Source organism: Peromyscus eremicus, chromosome 7 (assembly GCF_949786415.1).
Source record: "Peromyscus eremicus chromosome 7, PerEre_H2_v1, whole genome shotgun sequence".
NCBI classification, from domain to species: domain Eukaryota; kingdom Metazoa; phylum Chordata; class Mammalia; order Rodentia; family Cricetidae; genus Peromyscus; species Peromyscus eremicus.
The window spans coordinates 64,963,818-64,988,251 of record NC_081422.1 but is presented as its reverse complement, the minus strand read 5'-3'; the positions used below and the strand labels follow the sequence as shown (position 1 = coordinate 64,988,251).

General features: G+C 43.1%; 1 protein-coding gene across 4 annotated transcripts in view; it reads left to right on the top strand.

Annotated features, from left to right (window-relative positions):
- The first annotated feature begins 11,386 nt into the window (after nt 1-11,386).
- Nucleotides 11,387-24,434, top strand: part of Rnf111 (ring finger protein 111) — an 80,637-nt gene continuing 67,589 nt past the window's right edge. For 2 of the 4 annotated variants that reach the window (XM_059268198.1, XM_059268197.1), the window contains exon 1: nt 11,387-11,590. The gene's annotated coding sequence lies outside the window, so the exon portion shown is untranslated. The remainder of the gene's footprint in view (nt 11,591-24,434) is intronic. The other 2 variants (XM_059268200.1, XM_059268199.1) reach the window with 1 other exon arrangement.

The following is a 24,434-nucleotide window of genomic DNA, read 5'->3' as shown; positions in this document are numbered from 1 at the left end:
GAGAGAGAGAGAGAGAGAGAGAGAGTTTCTCTATGTAACAGTCCTGGCTGTCCTGTAACTCACTTTGTAGTCCAGGCTGGCCTCGAACTCACAAAGATCTGCCTGCCTCTGCCTCCCGAGTGCTAGGATTAAAGGTGTGCACCACCACTGCCCTGCTGTTAAGTAGTTCTTAAATCCCTTTTGAGGGGTCTTGGGGAGCTGACTCAATGGTTAAGAGTGTATACTAGTCTTGCAGCGAATCTGAATGCAGTTTCCAGCACCCATGTGGGGTGGTTCATAACTACCTGTTATTCCAGCTCTGGGGACATTTGATGCCTCTGGCTTCCATGAGCACTGCACACACACACAAATCCTTTTTTAAAAAAAAACCCTTTAGTACATGGACATTACATCTCACTCTTTCTCCTTTGTCCTATCGCCCCAAGTCAGTCAAGATGTATTTTATATAATTAAATCAATGCTAAGGCTGTAACTTTTAATGTTTTGGAAAACTTTACCTATCTATGAATAATAACAAGAAAATGCATAGAGACATCTTTACTTCTTGTTCTGAATTTTAAAAAAATTAACCAGTATGTAAATGCATAGAGACATCTTTACTTCTTGTTCTGAATTTTAAAAAAATTAACCAGTATGTAAATCACCTGTGAAATTATAATCATCACAGGGAACATATAAACCTGACTAGTAAACATGAAATGTTAGAATTCCTAGGGCCTTATTTTTCAGTAATCAGAACCTTTCTTCTAGCGAACAGAGGTGAACACTTCAGAAATTATGGATTTCCGAAACAGCATTTCAGAGCATGGAAAAACACATAAAGCAACCTAAAGTCAAAGGTCAGAGGGAAGCCCGTGTTGCCTTTGACTGACCGTAGGAAAAGCCACAGGGGTGAACAGACTAAACCACCTCTGAAAATGGTTTTCAGTCAGCTAAGACTCTTCATTCATAATTCTAGGCAGTTATCAATCATGGGGTGCTGGCTATCTCTTTTACCTGTCGACAGCTTTCCTTAAAAATATTTTCCTGGAACCTGCTGGCTTCATTTGTGCATAGAACTTGTCTTAAAAACCAGAAATGTCCGAGGCGGCATGGACTTTCAAGTGCTTGTCTTCAAAGTTCCAGCTAGGCTTTTTGTCTGAAGGTTGGGTGGGATGAGTGGGTGAGACAGGGTCTCTCTGTACAGTCCAGGCTGGCCTAGATCAGGATCTTCCTGCTCCTATATCTTGACTGCTGGGGTCACAAATGTGTGTCACCATGTGCAACTAAAATTCCAGGTATTCTGTATCACTTCATTAGATCAGTTTGTGATGTTAGTTTTTCAGATGCCAAGCCACACAGTATTAGTTACTAATGATTCAAAATATCTTGAAGGCCATACATAGTCAATGCAACTATAAATGCAGAGAAACCTAAACTATAGTAAATATTCTTTTTTAAAAATATTTATGTATTTATTATGCATACAGTGTTCTGCCTGCATCCCTATAGGCTGGAAGAGGGCACCAGATTTCATTAAAGATAGTTGTGAGCCATCATGTGGTTGCTGGGAATTGAACTCAGGACCTCTGGAAGAACAGCCAGTGCTCTTAACCTCTGAGCCATCTCTCCAACCCTATAGTAAATATTCTTAAAAATTCTGTTTTGAACTGACTGTGGTGATGCACACCTTTAACCCCTGTATTTGGGAGGCAGAAGCAGGTGAATTCTCTGAGTGTTCAAGGCCAGCTTGGTCTACAGAGCGAGACCTGGGACAGCCAGAGCTAATAGACCCTGTCTCGAAAAACAAAACAAAACTTCTCTTTTGAGGTTATCATTACATCAAGTAGCTTCTTAATACAGTTTACTAGTAGAAAATGAAAGCTGTGTCTATTGACTACCTTTGCCTCTGTCCCTTTGTATTTACAATAAAGACCATGTAGTTCTACATGAGCTACATGGCCTCTGCAATTAAGTAACCTAAAGAAAATCTCATTTCTATATAAACAAACTTTTAGGGCCCAGGTAGAGAGCTCAGTCAGTAAAATGCTTGCCATGCAAATATGAGGTCCTGAGTTCAATCCCCCAGCATACATGTAAAAAGGCTGTGGTGTGGTGGCTTTGCTGTGATCCCAGTATGGGGAAGACAGAGACAAGGAGATCCCGAGACTCACTCACCAGCCAGCCTAGCCTAACTGGTGAAACCCAGGACCAATGAGAGACCCGATTCATAAAAACAAGGATGGCTCCTCCAAGGTTGAGCTCTGGCCTCCATGAGCACCTACATACACATGCACCCACACACATGCATATGTGTAGTGGGTAACCATTCCAGCTTTGACCTGGAAGTTCCAACCCCCATTGAGGCTTCAGTAACGGCCATGCCTACAAGGCAGGGCTGAGAGAGGACGCTGAAGACCTGAGATCCGGATGCACGGGCTCTCTTGGTTCCTGGACACTGGACGCTGGAGGTAGACCGAGCAGAGTTCTCCAGAGAACACCGCCGGACTGCACTACACCTTTCCCAGACTCTGTAAACTATCCCTTCACACTTGTAAGTTATCCCACAAAATAAACCTCCCTTTTAACTATGTGGAGTGGCCATAATAATTTCACCAATACATATGCATCCACATGCATATGTACACACAGAGGAACTGGACCACATTAGCTAAACTTGCAGTTATGGGGTCTATAATGTTCTCAGCTTCAATTTCCCATAAGGAATTTGTAGTGACTCATTGAGTGTTCTCAGAAGCCCTTTTGAGATCCTTCCCATCCTGTCCAAAGATGTCACGGGGAGAGTAGCTCTGTAAATACTCTTGACAATCTCCCAAGATCTTCCCAGAGCATTGCCTTGAGTCACTAAGTTTTGCGTCACTGTCTTCAGTACAAATCTGACCATGTCTTTGGTTAATCTTGGTTGTAAAGTTTTTTCAGTTGTGAAGTATGTAGTGCACAGTGGGTACTTCTATCTCTATCTATCTATCTATCTATCTATCTATCTATCTATCTATCTATATCTGGTTTTTGTTCATTTGTAGAAACTATTCTTTCCTTTATTTCAAGCGACTCAGTATTTCCATGTTTATTTTTGTTTTTACATTGAAATTTGGTAATTATTTGTACGTGTATGGGTGTTTTGCCTGCATGTATGTCTGTGTACCGTGTGTGCCTGCTGCCCACAGAGACCAAAAGATAGCATCAGATCCTATGGAACTGGAGTTACAGATGGTTCCATGTTGGTGCTGGGAATTGAACCCAGGTCCCCTGGAGAACAGCAAGTACTCTTAAACACTGAGCCATCACTCTAGCTCCATGTGTTTTGTTTGTTTTTTCTCTTCCTTCCTTCCTTCTTCCTTCCTTCCTTTTATTTATTTAGTTTCTTGGGACAGGGTTTCTCTGTGTAACAGTCCTAGCTGTCCTGGAACTCTCTCTGTAGACCAGGCTGGCCTCAAACTCATAGAGATCTGCCTGTCTCTGCCTCCTGGATGCTGGGATTAAAGGCATGCATCACCATCACCTGTCTTAGCTCCATATTTTTATTAATAATTTTTTGTTTTGTTTTGTTTTTCGAGACAGGGTTTCTCTGTGTAGTTTTGGTGTGGGTCCTGGATCTTGCTCTATAGACCAGGCTGGCCTTGAACTCACAGAGATCTGCCTGGCTCTGCCTCCTGAGTGCTGGGGTTAAAGGCGTGCACCACCACTGCCCGGCTTTATTAATAATTTTTAATTATGATTTTTACAGTTATTCTGGGGAGGCATTCACATGTGGAGGTCAGAGAACAACCCTCAGAGAGCAGCAGCCCCCTCCGTGGGGGCTCCAGGGATGAAATTCCCATTACCAGGCTCAGTGGCAAACCCTGGGCCCACACATACACTGAGCCATCTCACCCGCCCCAGTATGTCTATGCTTAGACAAAGCTCCTAAAACTCCTGCCTGAAATTAGACACAGAATTAGATACTTCTGGCCCATGAACTCAGGCTAATGTGTTAAGCTTTATTTTGCTGCAGTTTCAAGAATGCAGATTAAGGGGGCTGGAGAGATGGCTTGGTGGTTAAGAGCACTGGCTGCTCTTCCAGAGGTCTTGAGTTCAGTTCCCATCAACCACATGGCAGGCCACAACTGCTTATAACTCCAGTTCCTGGGGATCAGGACTCTGCAGACACCGCACACACATGCTGCATAGACATACAAGCAGGCCAAACACCCATGCACATATAAATAAATAAATAAAGGAAGAAAGAAAGAAAGCAGAAAGCAATTGGATTTGGCCCAGAGTGTATATGGATGGTCCTGACTCTTCCACAGGTGTTAACTTCAATTAATTGTCAGAGATTTCAAATGATTTGGTCGAAATTACAGATTTACAGTATTTTAGTGGTAAAACTGACACTATAATCCAAAGCTCATTTCTCATTACAGTTCAATAAATACTTACTGAGTGCTGTCTTTCTGCCAAAGAAAGACATTTTGTTTGCATTTAGTGTTTTGGAAGGTACGCGAGTGTATATATAAAAAGTATAATGCGTACAGTATGGACGTCGATGGACGAGACTACAACGGAAGGGATGGTTGCTGCTGGGTACTCAGAGAGATGAGGGTGCGCTTCAGGGAGGAGGGCTTGGCAGGTGACTCATGGTGGGAGTGTGGAGGAGAGGGAAGGGTACTTTCAGACCAAAGGAACGGTGGGCTGGGCGCAAAGATAGGATGAGGGGACATAAAGGTGCACATCCAGCAGGCCTGGAGTCAGGGAAGGGCACAGCTTGAATCCTCTTGGTTTGTTGAAGGAAAGACCCAGTTGAAAAAGAGAGGCAAAACCTCCCAGGGAAGAGTTTCTATGGAGGCAAATGGTTAATGGTCACACGAATTAGCCTTGGGTAGGAGAAGGGATGCTCCTTCCACTCCAACAGGCAAGCTCATGTGACTGCACAAACAGAAGGTTGTTAATTTCAAGAAGCAAACCCAAGGCTGGTACTGGAATGCTGCCATGTAGATTTTGTTTGCTTGTTTTGTCTTGAAAGAGTTACAAAAAGTTTAAGAAGAGCGCTGAAATCTAAACAGGGATGGAGGCAGGATGGTAAGACCCGACATGAAAAGACACCGGTGAGTCTAGACAAGACCTGGAGGTGATGAAGGGTTATTAAAGGATTTTAGTCAGTTTATTGTCTCAGTTTTTGCTATACCCTGACAGTTATTTAGTGTAGAATGGATGGTGGGATGGGAGTTAGAGGAAAACCGAGAAAACCAGAGGGCACCTATTGGAGTTCAAGTGTGAGCTCTTGCCTACCTTAGCATCCCCTTTACTGCTGCAGATACAGGCTGCAGCACCTGACCTCCCAGTCTCAACCCTTTTCTGATCTGGGCCTCCTGCTGTGGGTTGCCAGCATCATCCAGGCCACTGGCCACTATGTCAGAGGCTATTCTGATGTGTGGAGTTTTTGTTGTTTTGTTTTTTGAAACAGGGTTTCCTCTATATAGCTCTGGATGTCCTGGAACTCACTCTGTAGACCAGGCTGGTCTCGAAATCAGAGATCACTTGCCTCTGCCTCTCAAGTGCTAGTATTAAAGGTATGCGGCACCATCCTCTGGCTATTCTGATGGAGTTTTGTTTGTTTTCGTTTTTTTGTTTTTTGAGACAGAGTTTATCTATATAACAGACATGGCTGTCTTGGAACTCACTTTGTAGACCAGGCTGGCCTGAACTCACAGATATACACCTGCCTCTGCCTCTGAGTGCTGGGATTGAAGGGGTGTGCAACACCGCCCGGTTTATTCTGATGTTTTGAATCTCTGTGTTCTAATCACTCTCCACCCAGCCACTTCCAAACTTTCTGCCTTGGCAAATGGCACTACCTTGTGTTTCATAGAGAAATCAAGGTCATTCAATGGGCAGGCTTTATTTACCCCCATAAGCAAACAAACAATTTCATTTACCCCATCACTTCTTCTCATCTATTTCAGGAGAATGACTAATGGTATGCATCTGAGCACCCACTATTCTCCAGGATATTGGGTCCACTTTCATTTACCTCTTTTTTTTTTCTGCCTTTCTCCTTCAACATACCAAAAGGATTTAAATTCTTACTTTTTTTTTTTTACTCTCTATCCTGCTAAATTTGTCTCTTTTACATTCACTATTAATTTAATGCAATAGTACCAATTCTGGTGTAACTAGTGTTCTATACTTTGTGCACTAGGAATTCTCAGCTGAGATGCTGACATCTTAGTCCAGATGACTCTTTGCTGTGGGTAGTACCCTGCTCACTGTTTGGTGCTTAGCACCTCTTACTAGATATCAGTAGCTCTTCCCCAGTTGTGACAACCAAAACCATCACCCAATTTTGTCAAATAATACCTAAGTGTCAAAACCACTTTCATCAAGCTATATTCTAAAATCAAGATAATGTATGAAACTGGTCATGTTTACAGATCTCTATAGTGTCGAACCAACAGGCATTTCATGAATCCTAGATCACACACTTGATTGTTCAAATTCCTTTTGACTTTACTGCCTGTAGATCTTGAGCTCCCGCCCCCCAAACACAGTCATCTCCTTCTGGAATTTCTTTTCATTCCTCAGCTCTTTAAATAACAGACATTCCAGCATTCCAGGTGTCTGTTTTCTCTAACTTCTACTCTGGTCAACCTTACCAAAATTATTGCTTCAACGGTCAGATACAGATGCTAATGAACCCAAAGCTCCATTATTAACTCAGCGGTCTCCTGAATTTCAGACCTATACACCCATCGACCAAATGGAATCAACCCTTTCGGTAAACATTAGACACTTCCAAACCCTACTGGACCAGAACAGACAAGTCCTGCCTCTAACTTAAAGTCCTCAAGCCAAGAAGCTGAGTTTTGTAAACATATCTTTCTTGCATGGCATGAGCATTCAACCATGTACCCATCACCATAAACCCAGAAGAATCAGAGACCACCATCTTTCTTCTCATTCTTATTTATTTATTTTTTAGGTTGCAGATCCTATTTATATCATTATTCATAAAAATACAAACTTTTGTCAGAGAATTCACCTTTTGTAAAATAGTGTGAATCACGCAATTAAAACACTCTACTTTAAGGCTGCAGACTTGGATTTTTGTATGATTACTCAATTAAGTAATTTTTTTCCCAGCCTGGTCACTGTTTCCCCTTCCTCTGTTCTCTCCTTCCAGTCCATCCCCCTACCCCATCCACTCCCTCTCCCTTCCCTTCAGAAAAGTGCAGGCCTCACATGTATATGAGTCAGCCACAGCATATCAAGTTGCAGCAAGACTAGGCACCTCCTCTCCTGTTAAGGCTGAACTAGGCAACCCAGTAGGAGGAAAGGGTCCCAAGAGCAGGCAACAGAGACAGAGACAGCCCCTGCTCCCTCTGCCAGGCGTCCTACAGGAAGACTGAGCCACACAGCTGCAACACGTGTGCAAAGGGCCCAGGTCAGTCCCATGCAAGTTCTCTGGTTGGCAGTTCAGTCTCTGTGAGCCCCCGTGAGCCCCCCGTGAGCCCCCGTGAGCCCAGGTCAGTTGACTCTGTGTGTTTTCCCATGGTGTCTTTGGTCCCTGTGGCTCCCATAATCCTTCCTCCCCCAGTTCCACAGTGTTTCCTGAGGTCTGCCTATGTTTGGCTGTGCATCTCTGCGTCTGTTTCTGTCAGTTGCTGGGTGAAGCCTCTCTGATGACAATTGGGCTAGGCAATGATCTCAGGTCTCTAGATCCGGCCTGGCCTCCAGTCCAAGACCTGGAGGTGTGGGCAGGGATAGAGCCAAGAGAGGGGATTCTCATTCTCACGTCTACCATCCTCATCCTTAGCACTACTTGTGCCCTCTTCCCAGCCCACCCTCTGCTCTGCACGTGGAATGTTCTCTCTAGTACTCAATCCTGATTAGCAGTGCTCTGATTATACTTTTTATTAATTTTCCTTAATGCCTTTCCATCATTTTAAGTAAAAACTATTTTAAACACATTAGTACAAAAAAAAAGGTTCAAATGTCCTCAATCCACTTCTCTCCGTTCTTCCCCCTCACCTTTCGGTTACTCCCCGGTAAGTCAGAAGATCCTGGGAGGAAGCTGGCTTGGTGCTGTTCCAGGCACAGAATTCTCTGTCTCAGTGCACGTGACTCTCTCTGCCCAGAGCTCTCTATTTACTTCATGTAGCCATCCTTTCTCATGTTGTCAAACTTGGCTTAAACCTTACTTCCTCCAGGTTTCTCTGTCATGTTCTCTCTTCTTGTTTCCACAGCATGTAGCGCTCTCTAAGCACTTCCACATTAAGTATCAATCATGGAGCTGGGTGGTGGTGGCGCACGCCTTTAGTCCCAGCACTCGGGAGGCAGAGCCAGGTGGATCTCTGTGAGTTGGAGGCCAGCCTGGACTACCAAATGAGTTCCAGGAAAGGCGCAAAACTACACAGAGAAACCCTGTCTCGAAAAACAAAAACAAAAACAAAAACAAAAACAAAAACAAAAACAAAAACAAAAACAAACACAAACAAACAAACAAAAAGTATCAATCATGGACTTCCTTCCTGGATCCCATGAAAACGCTGCAAGTAGGGGAGTGGTGATGTATTTAGTACCTTCAGTACCTGGCAAGTGCTGGGTCCATATCTATTAAACAAACGTCAGAGATATTAGAAAGTTTAGACATGTGAGAAAGATCAGAGGGGAAGGGTGGGTTGGAAATGTGTCAGAGGCAGAACTGGAAAGATTTGTCACTCACTCAGTTAGGGGTAGGAAGTAAGGAAGACAGATAGCAGCCAAAAATGAGCTTCAGGTTTCTATTTGGTGCTATTGACAGACAGGAGAGGATGAGATAGTTGGAGAGCAGATACAATAAATATGTATATTCACTCATTTGGGATATGATGTCTATGAGATGCTTGTGTCTAAAAAATGTAATTGTGAGTCAAAATTTACCTTTTGAGTTACTGGAAGTGATAGTAAAGAGGTTTTTTTCTGTTTTTTTAAAGCAGGTGAATAAAATTTAACAGTGTATTTTCTTTTCTTTCTTTTTCTTTTTTTCATTTTTCCCTGAGGCAGGGCTTCTCAGTGTAGTAGAACTCACTCCATAGACCAGGCTGGCCTCAAAATCAGAGATCTGCCTGCCTGTGCCTCCAAGTCCTGGAATTAAAGGTGTGCACCACCCCTCCTGGCTAATAGTGTATTTTCTTTAACGCAGTATCTTAGGGCTTCTTTTGTTGTGAAGAGACACCATGACCACAACAACTCTTATAAAGGAAAAAACATTTAATTTTGGTGATTTACATTTTCAGAGGTTTAGTCCATTATCATCATGGTGTGACATGGTAGTGTTCAAGTAGACATGATGCTAGAGAAGTAGCTGAAAAGTCTCATAACCTTGACTTGAAGGCAACAGGAAGTGGTCTGTCTTACTAGGCGTGGCTTGAGCATATATGAAACCTCAAAGCAGGCCTCCACAGTGACACACTTCCTCCAACAAGATCACACCTGCTCCAACAAGGCCACACCTCCCATTAGTGCCATTCCCTTTCAAACCACCACACCCAGAGTGTCTCCGTGATAACACATTAGGCCCAGGCTGGGGATGTGATTCAGTGGTAGCATGCATGAGGCCCTCCGTTTGATCCCAAGCATCACAAAAAGAAAACAAGCAAACAAACGAAGCAACAGTTTTGGTACAGAGAATTGTTGAAGGCTGTCCTGTGCAGATGGGTAGTATTGCCTGTCCCCTCCTTTCTGTTTAATAGATGGCCACCCCCTTTGTGTTAGGACGCAAAGTATCTCCAGATGTTATTGGCAAGTGGGAGGGAATCATCCCATCTGTATCTTGGCATGTGTGTATTTCTGTGATGTATAGCCAGAATTCCCTGGCTATTAATAGTGTGTTGGACTTGATTTCAGAATCAATTCACCTGAGTATTGAGCAGTTCTGATTTTTATTCAGTATTATGTATGATTTGGGAATCATTTGTTGTGAAAAACACCACAGACCATCTTGGTATTCATTAATTTAGCCCAATGAAGTAAAAACTTTAACATACAATCACTAGTAAGAAGTATTGGGCTTTTCACATTTTTGAACTGTAGTATTGAAAGTTGATGTAGCTAATACAAACTCAAAGTGCTTTATTTTAAGTGTTCAAGAGCTGTGGCAAGTGTCTCTATCCTATTAAAGAAGACAGGTCAAAAGCTTTAGGAAATAAAAAAAGGAGGGGGATATAAATAGAGGTTTGAGACATCATGAGTCAACAAGTCATGGGCTCAGTCATCCAGGTGGTACTCTACTTTTAGAGAGAAGCAATTAGGGGGACGGAGGAAATCCAGATTCAATGCTCTTTCATTTTCCCTCGTTTGTAATTTAAAAACATCTTCTTCACTGAATATGGAAAACACGAGTGAATAAAATTATTGGTGAGCCAGTGTATAAGAAGGGAATTAATGCTGAACACTTAATTGGTAATATATGGAACTTTATATAAATCATATTTGACCTCACAAGATCGTTTTTTAAAGCATATAAGGTTATCCTGGTTTATGAAAAAAGAAACCGAGTTTTTTTTCCCTTGGTATTTTTTTGAGACAGGGTTTCTCTGTGTAGTTTTGGTGCCTGTCCTGGATCTCGCTCTGTAGACCAGGCTGGCCTCGAACTCACAGAGACCTGCCTGGCTCTGCCTCCCGAGTGCTGGGACTAAAGGCATGCGCCACCACCGCCGGGCAGAAACTGAGATTTATAAAGGTGTTAATAAATCAGCTTTCTGACAGGAAGTCTGTCTGATTGACTGCAGACCCACACACTGTCTTTACATCTTGTCCTCCTAGGGCACACAATGAAACATTGCAATCTTCTTGTTTTGTGAGGTCATTAAGGCTTCTGAGATTATATAGCCAGAGCTCCCAGGCTATCTAAATACCACGCTTGAACTGATTCTGGAAACAATTCCCTTGAACAGCGAGATGTGATCTCTGGTTTGGGTATCATTTGCTGGGAAAGACCCCCACGTTTTTGCTTTAAGAGCACTGCCAAGTGCAGTCAGTAAGCTGTAGTTGTAATTTTTAGTAGAGAAAAAGTAAGCGAGATGTAGGCAGAATGGAGTCCGAAATCACCGAAGGAAATGAACCCAACGAGCTTATTTTTAACGTCGCTCAACAGGGCCAACAGTGGGTGAAAGCCAGCGCAAAGGGGAAAGGCTGGGACGCAGGGGGGCGGACCCGGTAGCCGCAGGTCCGCGCAGGCGCAGACATCCCGACGTGAGAGGGCGTGAAGGTCCGGCGCGCTTGCTTTCCGAACTGTCGTAAAAGGCCCCCGGTGTCGCGCTCGCGCAGTCGGGGAGGGCCGGGCCAGGCTGCGGCGGCGGCGGCGATGGTGGCGGGGTGCCGGGACTGCGCGGCGTAGACACGCCGGCCGTTCAGGGTCGCAAGCGCGCGTGGGCCGCGATCGGGCGTTCGGAGCCGGGTTGGGTCGAGCCGGGCTCAGTCGCACGCTCGGCCGCGGCGTTGACAGACGCCCTCCTAAGGAGAGCCACCCGGCCCGCCTCAGCCTCGCCTCGCCTCGCCTGGTCGGGTGCTATCTGCCGGCCCGCGCCAGCGAGCCCCGGACCTGGCCGCACGGGGGCTGCGGACTCGGGTGAGGGCGCCGGCGGAAGGGGGGTGCGGGGGAGGGGAGCGGCGCGGCGGCGCTTGCGCGCTGCGGGGGAGGGGCCGAGCTGTGGGGAGAAAGAGGAAGGGCCGCGGCCGGCGGCCGGGGTCGGCGGCAGGGGGATGACCGCGGGTCCCGGGCGGCGCGGAGCGGCTCATTGTGTCCGGGCGAGAGTCCGTCCGCGGACACACCCACAGCCTCCCGCGAGGGAGTGGGTGAGGGGATCGCGCCCTGTCGCCGCTGCTCGCCGGCAGGACGGGGGCTGAAGGCCGAGGCGTGGGGGTGACAATGGAGTGAAGAAGGTAACCCGGGCCGAAGCCGGGAGCCGCCCGGTGCGGGCGAGCACGCGCAGTCCGTGGTGGAGCAGGAGACAGGCGCGTCTGATAGTGTGTGGAGTTGGCTGGTTAGTCATTAAAAAAAGATGTTTTCTTTATCCTGCCTAGATAATTGATCGGAGTCAGCGGTGGTGCGGTGGATGCATCGGGTTTTGTACTGAGAAATAGAGGTTTGTCACCACACTTCCTAGATTATAGGGCGTTATAGATAATGTCTTAAAGCAAATGTGAGTTTTAGCATCAAAAAACAAAACAAAACAACAACAACAAAAAACCCAAAACCAAAAACAAACCCCCCAAAACCCAGGAAGTTATAGTGCCTTCATTTAATTTGCTCTTGTCTGTCGTGTGAGGTGACTCCATTGTATTGTTGAGAGCTTTCCTGTTCCTTGATTTATGTACAGAGTGAGTTTAGAACTCCTGAGTAGTGTCGAGCCCGCTGACAGAGACTTCATTGTGAGAGTTCTGATAGCTCTTGAACAAAACTTCGTTCCATTTGGCAGTTTAATCTAATTTTCTTGTTTTTGGTACCTCTTTAATCAAAAAGAACAGAATGGGGAAAAAAATGAACCGAAGTTCCATCTCCTTGCCTGTTTATGTTCGGAAAAGCTATCATGTGATTTTGAGTTTACGTAGACGTTCTTCCCGTAATTCTGATTTTACTTAGCTTTATTAGGATAGGGATATACATTTAAAAAAAAAATGATTCGTGTGGGTGTATGTCAGGGTGTGGGTCTGCATGTGAGTGCAGGTGTCTGTGGAGGCCAGAATGATCTAGTATTCTGGAGCTGGAGTTAAGGGAGGTTTTGCACTGCCCTGTGTAGGTGCTGGGACCCCCAAGTTGGGTCCTCTGCAAGAATAGTAAATGCTCTTGACTCCAAACCGTTTCTATCAGCTCCGGATCTATAATTTGATAGTTTGTTACTATGCGGTTCTGTTTTCGCGTTTTCTTTTAGTAAAAATGTTTATGTAGAAACTAGTAACTGTAGTATTTTGTTACATTGTGACACAGTTCATAAGGAAGCTCTTCTACTCTAAAGAGAAACAAATTATTTAGCTTTACTTTTGTAACAAGAGTGCTTGCCGTGATGGCCCAAGCAAGCCGTGGGGGGAGGGGGGGAGAAGGGGTGTCTCTGTGAGTTCAAGGCTAGCCGGGTGTACATAGTGAGTTCTAGGACAGCCCCAGCTATGTAGAAAGACCCTGTCTTAAACACCTACCCCTAACATATGTATTACTTTGGCTACTCTTAAGAGTTTAACAAACATGGACAAAATAGTTCTTTGTGTTCTGCTTGCTTGTCACCTAAGATTCTCAGTAGTATGTGAAAAAATTAGTGAGGCTATTTGTGAATTGGGGAATATTAGCAAGAAGAGTCTTGTTGGTAGTCAGGGCTGGGCGTCATATGTGTGTGGTTTCTTTTGTCTTCTCTCCCATTGGTCTCTGTCTTTTGGTCACTTGTATCTCAGATGTTTCACTGGAACTAGTTGGCCTTCAGCTCCTAGACTCAGGGACCTTCCTGCTTCGGCCTCTGGAGGAGCTGGGACTGCAGGGTTCTACCACTGGACTTTGGTCTAGAGTTTGTGTTTCGCGAAAGCTATAATAAAAATAATTTTTTTTTTTTTTTTTTTTTTTGGTTTTTCGAGACAGGGTTTCTCTGTGTAGTTTTGGTGCCTGTGCTGGATCTTGCTCTGTAGACCAGGCTGGCCTCAAACTAACAGAGATCGGCCTGGCTCTGCCTTCCCAGTGTGCCACCACTGCTTGGCTAAAAATAATTTCTTTTAATGAGGAATGTATACTAGCTGAGATTATGTTCAGCAAGTTTCGCTTTGGAGCTCCATGTTTGTGAGAAATTGAGACATGCTTCTACTGGTTTTCCAAGAGAACAGCAGTTTACTTGCATGAAGCAAAGAAACAGTAAGTTATTCAGCAGGTACACCTGTATATGTATTTTTTTTCTTAAGTTGAAAATATGGAATAAAAACTCATTGCATCAAAACATTTAGAGCATTAAGTGTTTCTTTTATATATGCCGTGGTAAGGAAGGGCTTTGGTGTTATGCTTTAGTGATGGCTTAGTTGTATGTGCCTCTGCTTTGACCCTGACCTGGTGGGCTGGGACTTTAATAGGGGGAAATATGACTGACAGTACAAAAAAAAAATAGTAATTAAGATTTGTTAGAACTTGACATTAACATTCTGGGAGTGACAGTATCTTTAAAAAAAAAATCCAGGTCTAGAGACATTAGATACGGGTTTTAGGTGTAGCATGGTTGTTGTACATTGGATCTGTGAGTGTATTGTTAACCTTTCCTGGGCTTACAGCTTTCTGAGTTAGTAAAATGAGTCTAAGAGTGATAAATGTTGTTCATTTCTGGCCTCTGGTTTGTGTGTGTGTGTGTGTGTGTGTGTGTGTGTGTGTGTGTGTGTGTGCGCTTCTATTTTTAGTTCTTTTGGTATATACTGTTGGATTCCACAGATATTCAGAAAGAAATGCTCTATGTATAATGCTGTCATGTTGCATGAATGCAAATGAAATACATACATATGTATTAACCCATGATGAAGCCATATTTGTTCCAGATAGTAGGTAATACTGTTCATTGGAGAAATTACTCAAGTGTTTTGTTGTTTGTTTTGTGTTTTCCTAAGATTGGGGCATACTATAACCTGGTTCTCATATATCCTTGAGTTATGGCGAACTCCTGCTTCAGTCTCCAAAGTGATGGAGATTACAAGTATGAGCTGCTGTGTCCAGCTTTACCAATTTTTTACAATTTTCAGGAAGTTCTAATATGAATGCTCCCTCTTTTTTTTTTTTTGGAGACCAGGCTCTCAGGTATCTCAGGCTGACCTTGAACTCACTGTAAAGCCAAAGAGTCTGTCTTTGTTTTTTTCACGACAGGGTTTCTCTGTAGCCCTGGCTGTCCTGGAACTCACCCTGTAGACCAGGCTATCCTTGAACTGGTAGATCTGCCTGCCTCTTCTTCCTTAATGCTGGGATAAAAGATGTGCACCTCCATCGCCCAGCTATTCACTTAATTTCTAATTCTCTTGCTTCTACCTTCCAGGTTTTGAGTATTGTGAGCTACTACATTGTTTATAAAAATGGGACTTTTAATTACTTCTGATAACATCTTTTTCTTTTTTCTTTTTGGTTATTTTTGTTTTTTGAGATAGGTTCTTACTATGTAGCCTTGGCTAGCCTGGAACTTGCTAGGGTAGACCAGACTTTGAACTCAGTAGAGATCCGCCTGTCTCTGCCTGGAGTGTGCTTAAAGGCATATGCCATCACACCTGGCTTAATGTCATTTTAAAAACAGTCCTGAAAACCTGGCATGGTGGTGCATGCCTTTAATCCCAGCACTCAGGAGGCATAGGCAGGTGAGTTTGAGGCCAATGTGGTCTTCATAGTGGATTCTAGGACAGCTGGGATTATCTAGAGAGACCTTCTCTTTAAAAAGTGGGGGGGGGGGAAGGGAGACAAAACAAAACAAAAGACAAGCTGGGTGGTGGCGCATGCTTTTAATAAAAACAAACAAAAGTCCCAGGTAACTTATTTTTCTTTCAGAAATGTATGATTATTGTTCAGCAAAGTTCAGAATTATATTTGACTGTCTTGTAGTTTATTCTCTCTCTTTCTTGTATCTCCCAGGTTGCTGCCCAGGTTTCTGCAGGTACTCAGAAATTGCCATCAGATGAAAAACAAGTTACAAATGATAGAAACACTTAGCAGAGCTGGTATTTTACACAGAGGCTGTACATTACGATTTTCTTAACAAGTGTGTACTGACTGGCTGTCACTGACCGGTCTGCAAGGATGAAGGCACTGCCTTCGTGAAGTAAGACATTCTGTTGAGTGGCACTCATAACTAGGATAGGTAGTGGTGAGTGCCTTGAAGAAAATAAGACCATTTGGAGACTATGAATGGCATTGTGGTTCTTGTATGAGTCAAAAGGTGGCGAAACCACTTTTTAGAGAAAATCTCAGATGAGATAAAGATATTATGTTTACTTATGTAGGTACATGTCCATAGATTTTAGAGGTAGAGACTGAAGAATAAGTGAGAAAAGGGAGATTTAGCTTAGGGGTCGAGTGTTTGCCTAAACTTTTCAAGGCAAACAGTTGTACTGAGTTGTTTTCTCAGTTGTACTGAGAAAAAGGGGGCTGACATGGGTAGTTCAGTAGTAGAATTCTCATCTGTCTTGTATCTGTACATGTGTATGCATGTTCATGTGTATATGGAGGCCAGAGGACAACCTTGAGTGTTGGTCCTCAGATACTGTATTGTAGATGTAATTATAAATGGTTTTATTAAATAAGAAACACAGAGCCAAATGCAGAGTTAAAAGCCCAGAGGTCAGAGAGCAGTAGCCAAGAGCTTAGACCACCTTCTTACCACCCGATGCCGCTGCTGTCGTTCCCCTGAGAAAGAGACCTTCTCCTGTGTGTCTGTCTTTTTATTGACTTTCTGTTCTGCCTTCTCATTGGTTGTAAACCCAACTACATGACCTCCTCGTCACTGCCTGTCTATACAGACCTCTAGGTCTTTATGGTTGGTATTGAGATTAAAGGCGTGTGTCTCCATGCTGGCTGTATCCTTGAACACACAGAGATCTGCCTGTCATGTGATCGGGATTAAGGGCGTGTGCTACCGTTGCCAGACTTCTGCTAAATGGCTTGCTATTAGCCCTGACCCCCAGGCACTTTTATTTATTAACATACAAATAAAATCACATTTCAGCACAAATAAAATATCACCAAACTCAGGGTTCTCAAGAGGAACAGAACTTATTGAAGGGTCTATTTAGTATAGAGAGGGGATGTGTTAGAGTGGCTTACAGGTTGTGGTCCAGCTAGTCCAACAATGGATGTCTACCAATGGAAAGTCCAAGAATCAGACAGTTGTTCAGTCCATGAGGCTGGATGTCTCATACCATACTGATGTATGAAGACATCAGTATACTGGATGTCTTCAGTATATGTTGGAATCCAGATGAAGTAGGCTCTTTTTTTAGAAGTAGGCTCTTATGCCAGTGAAGGAATAAGCTTGCCAGCAAGAATGAGGTCAAGCAGGCAAAGAACAAAAGCTTCCTTTTTCCATGACCTTATATAGGCTGCCACCAGCAGGTGTGGCCCAGATCTTCCCAACTTAAAAGATCTGGATTAAAGGTAGGCCTTCCCACTTCACATGATTTAATTCAAGGAAGATCTCTCACAGGTGTACCCAGATGGTTGGGTTTTACAGATATAGTCAAGTTGATAACCAAGAATAACTGTAACATTTGCTGTCCACCTTGGTTTATCTGGGATTGGGTGGAGGTTTATCGGTCTGTCATTGGCTTATCATTCAGTAGGTTAGACTGGCTGTTAAAAGAGCTTCAGGGATCCACCTGTCTTCTCCCCCCAGCACAGATCTTACTAGGGAGTGTCCACATTATAGGCAGTTCCTGTATCCTCTTGGTATATTTCACAGCCGTTCTACCAACTGTCCATGGTTATTTTATTATTTATCTTAATTTTTTGTTTGTTTTGTTTTGAGATAAGGTCTTACTATGTAGACTTGGGTAGCCCTTCATTCACTATGTAGATCAGGCTGGCCTTGAATTTATAGAGAACTACTTCTGCCTCCCAGTGCTGGGATTAAAGGTTGTACCAGGCCCAGCTTTGTTTTTTAAGATTTACCTGTTTTTTTCCAAGCAATATTTTTTTTTTTTTTTTCTCGAGACAGGGTTTCTCTGTGTAGCTTTGCGCCTTTCCTGGGACTCACTTGGTAGCCCAGGCTGGCCTCGAACTTACAGAGATCCGCCTGGCTCTGCCTCCCGAGTGCTGGGATTAAAGGCGTGCGCCACCACCGCCCGGCCCAAGCAGTATTTTGAATTTATTTTTGAACCAACTACTATCTGAACATGCTTTTAAAAAATCAATCTCAAAAGCCTAAAAAGTTAAAAAAAAAAAAAAAAAAAAAAAAAAGAGTATCCCAAGTCACTCACCAAAATCTTAGTTCCATTGCTTAAAAAACCCTTTCTGTCTCAACAGTTAACTTTTCTGGGACTGTGAGATGGCTCCATGGGTCAAGTGCTTGCTGTACAGGCTTCACCACCTGAAGTCCATCCTTGGACCCATCGTAGAAGGAGAGAGCCAGCCTTGAAAGTTGTTTGTTGACCTTTACACGGGTGCCAGGCATGTGTGTACTCACACACACAGCATACACCCTTTTTCTAGGGGCTACAGATGAGCTCAGTGGTAGAGCATTTTCCTAACACAGCCTGGGTTTGACTCATAGCTCTGCAGGGGAAGAAATAGAAGGAAAGCTATTCTTTTCTTGTGTATGCATTCCTATTTCTTGCCTTATCCCCTCCTACCTGCTGGCTGTGGATTGAATATAGGCAAGTATTCTGCCATTGAGTCTCATCCCTTCAGCCCCCATGATCCTAGTACTTGGAAATATGTCTGTAGTTTTTTTATTGAGACAGGGTCTCTCTCTATAACCCTGGCTAGCCTGGAACTAACTACGTAGACTAGGTTGTCCTTGAATTTATAGAGACCCACCTGCCTGTGTCTCTTAAGTATTGGGATTAAAGACTTGCACCATCATACCTGGCCCTGCTCTTACGGTTGTCTATGTGTCTAGAAAGTAGCTCAAAGTGTGTGAGGAGTTGACTGTACTTCAAAATGTCTCCCAGGTTGAAGCTATTTTACAGTGGTAATAAGTTTTTATTTGTTGTATTAATAATGTCATCAGTAGTTGACATTTGCTGTTATCGTACAAAAGAGCACCTGCATAAGTCATGATGGTGGGCAACTGCCCTAGCCATCACTGAACTTACCGTGAGGACAGTGGACAACTTCACTAGCCATCATTGTACTCATAATGACAGCACATACACTGTAGAAATGCTATTGCACTTAAAAGTTTTTTTTTGTTGGTTTTGTTTGTTTTTTTTTCTCTCGAGACCTGGTTTCTCTGTGTAGCTTTGCGCCTTTCCTGGAACTCACTCTGTAGCCCAGGCTGGCCTTGAACTCACAAAGATCCCCTGCCTCTGCCTCCCCGAGTGCTGGGATTAATGGCGTGTGCCACTACCACCCAGCTAAAAATATTCTTTAAAAAATTTTTAAAGTTTTTTTTTTTTTTATTATATGTGTATGAGTGCTTTGCCTGCATGTGTGTCTGTGTAGTATGTGTTTGCCTGGTACCCACAGAAGAGGACATCAGATCCCCTGGAATTGGAGTTACACATGGTTGTGAGCAGCTATGAGGGTAGTAGGAATTGAAACCAGGTACCTTAGAAGGGCAGGAAATGTTCTTAACCACTGAGCCATCTCTCTAGCACCTTAATATTCTACCCGGTGTAGGTGTAGTGATGCACACTTTTAATCCCAGTACATGGGAGGCAGAGGCAGGTGGATCTCTGCCAGCTCAAGGTCAGCCTGGTCAACAGATGAGTTCCAGGACAGCCAGAGCTGCATAGTGAGACCCAGTGGTCTTGAAAACCCTGCCCCATCTATATTCTTTGTGAGTAGTCAGAATTAGTATGTTGTTAAATTTACTTTGAATACATTCATTGTGTAATATCCTATGTGATGACGCTGAGAATGGTGGTGTATGCTTATGGAATGCCAATTTTTCAAAAGACTGAGACAGGGTGCTTATGAGTTAAGGCCAGCCTGGACTACAGGGCATTCTAGTCAGATCTGGGCTGTAATGAAAAACTATCTCAAAAAAAAGTAGTCTGGGGATGAAGCTCAGTTAATAGAGTGATTGCCTAGGATGCCTGATAACCTGAGGTTCAATTCCAGCACCCAGTTTTCATGGGGAAACATAACCTTTTGGGAAGTAAAGGTAGTAAGAACAGAAGTTCAAGGTTATCCCTACATATCAAGTTTGAGGTCATTGTGGTGCACATGAAACTCGTGTCTTCAAAAAGAAAAACAAAAAACAACAGCAAAAAAAAAAAAAAAAAAAAAAAAAAAAAAGTTCCGTAACACTTCATGTGATGAAATAGGAAGGATGTTAGGTTGGGTCACACTTCTGCATACTGAAATGTGGCGCTTGTCTGGAGGAAAAGAACGTGTATGATTAATAAATGAAATGAATGTGTCATTTCAAGAACAACTGAACAGCTCACTCAGCTTTTAACCTTAGAAAACTTAGCTTTCCTTATGAGCTTAGCAGTTGCTCAGGACTTTGCTGAGAGGTCATGACAGTCACAGCGGGCTGGGCAGTGCTGATGTCTGAACAAGGCCCAGTGAGTGGTGGGTGAGCTCTGTCACAGAGTACGTTCTTGGCCCTTTTTCTTTCAGTCACCCAGGCTGGCTTCAGGTTTGCCTACCTTCCTTAGGCTCCTGAAGAGCTGGGATTACAAGTGGATGTTCCTGTGCCTACCTGTGTGCAGTTAAATATAATATAATCTATTCACTTCTGCAAGGGGCGCCATTATTCAGTATTGTTTTAAATGGCCAGTGTATCACATTAGAAAATCATTAATAGGTGAAAGATTTGTATGAAGTTCAAGACAGAGGAGGGTTTGTTTTTGAGACAGGGTCTCAACTATGTTCTGTGTAGCCCAGGCTGGCCTAGAACTTGTTGTGTAGCTAAGTCTGATCCTTCTCCCTTAGACTTCGAGGTCTTAGTATTACCAACATAAGCCATAGCATTTGGCAAGCAACAGACTTTCAGGTGCGATTATATGAAAAGTTGGACTGCTGCAGTTTCAGAGTCCACTGCAGCTGTCCTCTGTTCAACTACCCTGTCCTACACTTACCTGAGAAAAGTTATTAAAATACTGCTTCCTTTTTATAGTAAATGCTTACATGGAACTGGATTTTCTTAAAATTTAACCAGCACAACCTATCATAGGTTCAGAACTAAAGCAGATATAGGAGCTGGCTTTCTGCTGTGAAGCCAGACATTCAGAGATTCATAAAAATGCATAGCATTTCTTTCTCATTATTTTGGAAACATTTATAAGTGTTAGTTTTTTAGAGTATAATACTATTACTTTTACAAATGTACTCAGTTGTACTTTCAAGTGTGTTATTAGTAGATAAAAGCTATATATCAAAATTGGATTCTTAGGGTATGAAGAACTTCAGAAGCCAAAAAGCTGAGAACTGCTGCTGTTCCAGAGAATGTAACCAGTTGTAAACATCTTTAAAAATCTCTTTATTAGGCCAGACAGTGATGGCACTCCTTTGATCCCAGCACTTGGGAGGCAGAGGCAGGTGGATCTCTGAGTTACAGGCCAGTCTGGTCTACAAAGTGAGTTCCAGGACAGCCAGGGCTGTTACTCAGAGAAATCCTGTCTTGAAAAAACAAACAAAGAAACTTTTTACTACACTTATTTATTTGTGTGTGTGCCAGCGCATACACATGCAACATGGCATATGTGTGGAGGAAGGAGAACCACCGTGTCAGTTCTTCTCCCTTGTAGGTCCTGAGGATTGAACTTGGGTCACCAGGGTCAGCAGCAAGCACCTTTACCTGCTGAGCTGTCCTGTGGGCTCTGTCTTTTTTGGCTGTTTTTTTTTGTTTTGTTTTGTTTTTTGTTTTTTTTTGTTTTTGTTTTTCGAGACAGGGTTTCTCTGTAGCTTTGGAGCCTGTTCTGGATCTCACTCTGTAGACCAGACTGGCCTGGAACTCACAGAGCTCTGCCTGCCTCTGCCTCCCGAGTGCTGGGATTAAAGCCATGTGCCACCACCGCCTGGCTATGTCTTTTGGTTTCTTATGGTAAATGAGGCTATGCTTCCTTCATCTAATTTTTTCTTAGTATATGTCGTGTGTGGGTGGGTGGGGCAGGGCTTGGAACTTCTGGGCCTCTTTCCAACATGCTAGGCAAGTGTAACACCACCAAACTATACCACTTTCATTGCAGTTTCAGTTATTTAAAACAGAACTCAGCAAATACTGATTGAATAACTCTGTGTTCTACCTAAGCTTTGGGGTGGAAAATAGATAAAATCTGTAGATGGTTATAGAAATGATCTAGAGAGAAAAAATAGTGGTTGAAGTTAAATTTGTGTTTTTGTTTGCTTTTTCATAACCCGGTTAAAATTGTGATAACTCTTTAGAATTTGAAGTGGATAGTGCAGGTCTCTTGGATAAGGAAGCAGCTGAGCACAGACATAAAGGGAGTGAGTGAATGAGGTTTCCAGGTGCCTAGGTGCTGGAGTAGTCAGTTCCTCCTGGAACCCCTCTAGTGAGGGGGTGGAGTGGGCATGGAAGAGAGTAGGAGACTGGGGACAGAGTTCTTAGCCACATTCTCTCTCTAATTTAAGAGTTTCTGTCAGTTGGATGACTTTTGTTGCCATCTCTTGCTTTTTGTTGTGAAATGTTAAAGGATTGAAGAGTATTTGAAATGAAGATATGTGAATCATTTACTTTGTTTAAACAGAAGGAACTCTTTTTTTTCTTTTTTTTTTTAAGTGTTGCGATTAAAGGTGTGTGCCACCATTGCAGCTCAAAATGAACTTTTGATAAATGTGATTAAGTTAGATTACATGATCCTTGGCTTTCTTTGCCAATCTTAGTGGTAAAATAATGTTTAAATATGTAAGCAAATACACTTTCTTTTTTTTTTTCTTTTCTTTTTTTTTTTTTTTTGTTTTTTCGAGACAGGGTTTCTCTGTGTAGCTTTGCGCCTTTCCTGGGACTCACTTGGTAGCCCAGGCTGACCTTGAACTCACAGAGATATCCGCCTGGCTCTGCCTCCCAAGTGTTGGGATTAAAGGCATGCGCCACCACCGCCCGGCCAGCAAATACACTTTCTACATTTAGAGAGTAGATTGATTTTACAAAAACTAAATCTAATAGCTAAATTCTTTAATATAGAATGTTTATTTAATGAAAAAATTATGTATAAAATATTTAGAGAATGTAAAACATGCTTATTATCATGTATTTGATGACATTTTCTATGAAGTTATATTTCCTTTTAAAATGTCTTATTTATTACTGTATGTGTGTATATAATTCCTGTGAGTGTGGATATGAGCATATCACAGAGCACATGGAAAAAGGATAACTTTGAGAACTGAGTCTTCCCCCATGTGATGCAAGGACAGAACTCAGGTCATTGGCTTTCAGTGAGCACCTTCACCCTGGGCTGTCGACCACCCTGTGTACCACTTCTCAAAGCCCACCAGCTCTGCTTTCCTTCAGTGTTGGAACAAACCACGTTTTTAGTGTAAAACACCAGACAGAGTACGATCCATTGTATGTAGGAAAATAAATGACTTGAAATATTAGGATCTGACAGTACAGCAAGATGCTCATCTCCTCAGAGACACATGAGAAGGAAGACCAGCTACAGAGCAGAACTGCCGTTATGGCCATGACTGAGCAGAATGGCAGGTACAGTCTACGCAGTTTAAATTGCTGTATTATTCAGATAGTTAAATTCTTTTTGTGTGTAATGTATGTCCAGTAGTATTCTCTCCAGTCCAGTTTCCAGTATTCTCCTATCAGAGCGAGCCCCAGTTCTTTGTTAGAATTTTTCTTTCTTTAGAACATATTCTCTAATTTTGATTATCTATTTTGACTGACCTAAACCATATATGTAAAACACAAACAAATTTTATATAAGCAGAGCTTAAGGAGTAGTTTTTCTCCCCAAATTACATACAACATTATTGAGGGGAGGGGAGTTGTTTGTCTTTTGACAAACTATGTAGCCCTAACTTGCCTGGAACTACATAGACCAGATTAGCCTTGAACTCACAGTTGATTTCCTGCCTCTGTCTCCCAAGTACTGACTGGGCTTAAAGGGGGCTGCACCACCATTCCCTGTGTGGATCCTGCATTCTCAAGACCATCACCATGCTTTTTAATTAGTTTTCTGGCTTTATTTTTATTTATTCCAACCTTGTTGGGGCTTTACCAGCCTAAACACCCCCCCCCCACCCCCCGTTTTTTCTTTGTAATAGCCCTGGCTGGCCTGGAACAAAGATCCTCCTGTCTCATGAGTGCTGGGATTAAAGGGGTGCACCACCATGCTAGGGTTTTTTTTTTTAATGGTAAATTTTCTATTTATTTATGTTTTTTTGGGATAGGGTTTCTCTGTTGTAGTCCCAGCTCTCCTGGAACTCTCTCTGTAGACCAGGCTAGCCTCAAGCTCAGAGATATGCCTGCCTTTGCCTCCCAAATGCTAAAAAGGTGTGTACCACCTGGCCCTGCTGGTTTTTGCCTTTTCTTAAGGAGGGTTTTGAGATTCACCACCTGAGTGAGGTAGACTAGCTTCAGGTAGGTGTAGCACGAATTGTAAAAGATCTTATAACAAAAAACCCAGAGCCAAATATTGTGGTGAAAGCTGAAAGATCAGAGAAGTAAAACAAGCCAGCCCCAAGTTCTTAGCTCTGAATTCCTCAGTCTAAAGAGTGAGTTCCTGTTTCCTCTGCCTTGTATACCTTTCTCCACCCTGCCGTTACTTCCTGGGATTAAAGGTGTGTGCACCACTGCCTGGCTATGTTTCCAGTGTGGCTTTGAACTCACAAAGATCCG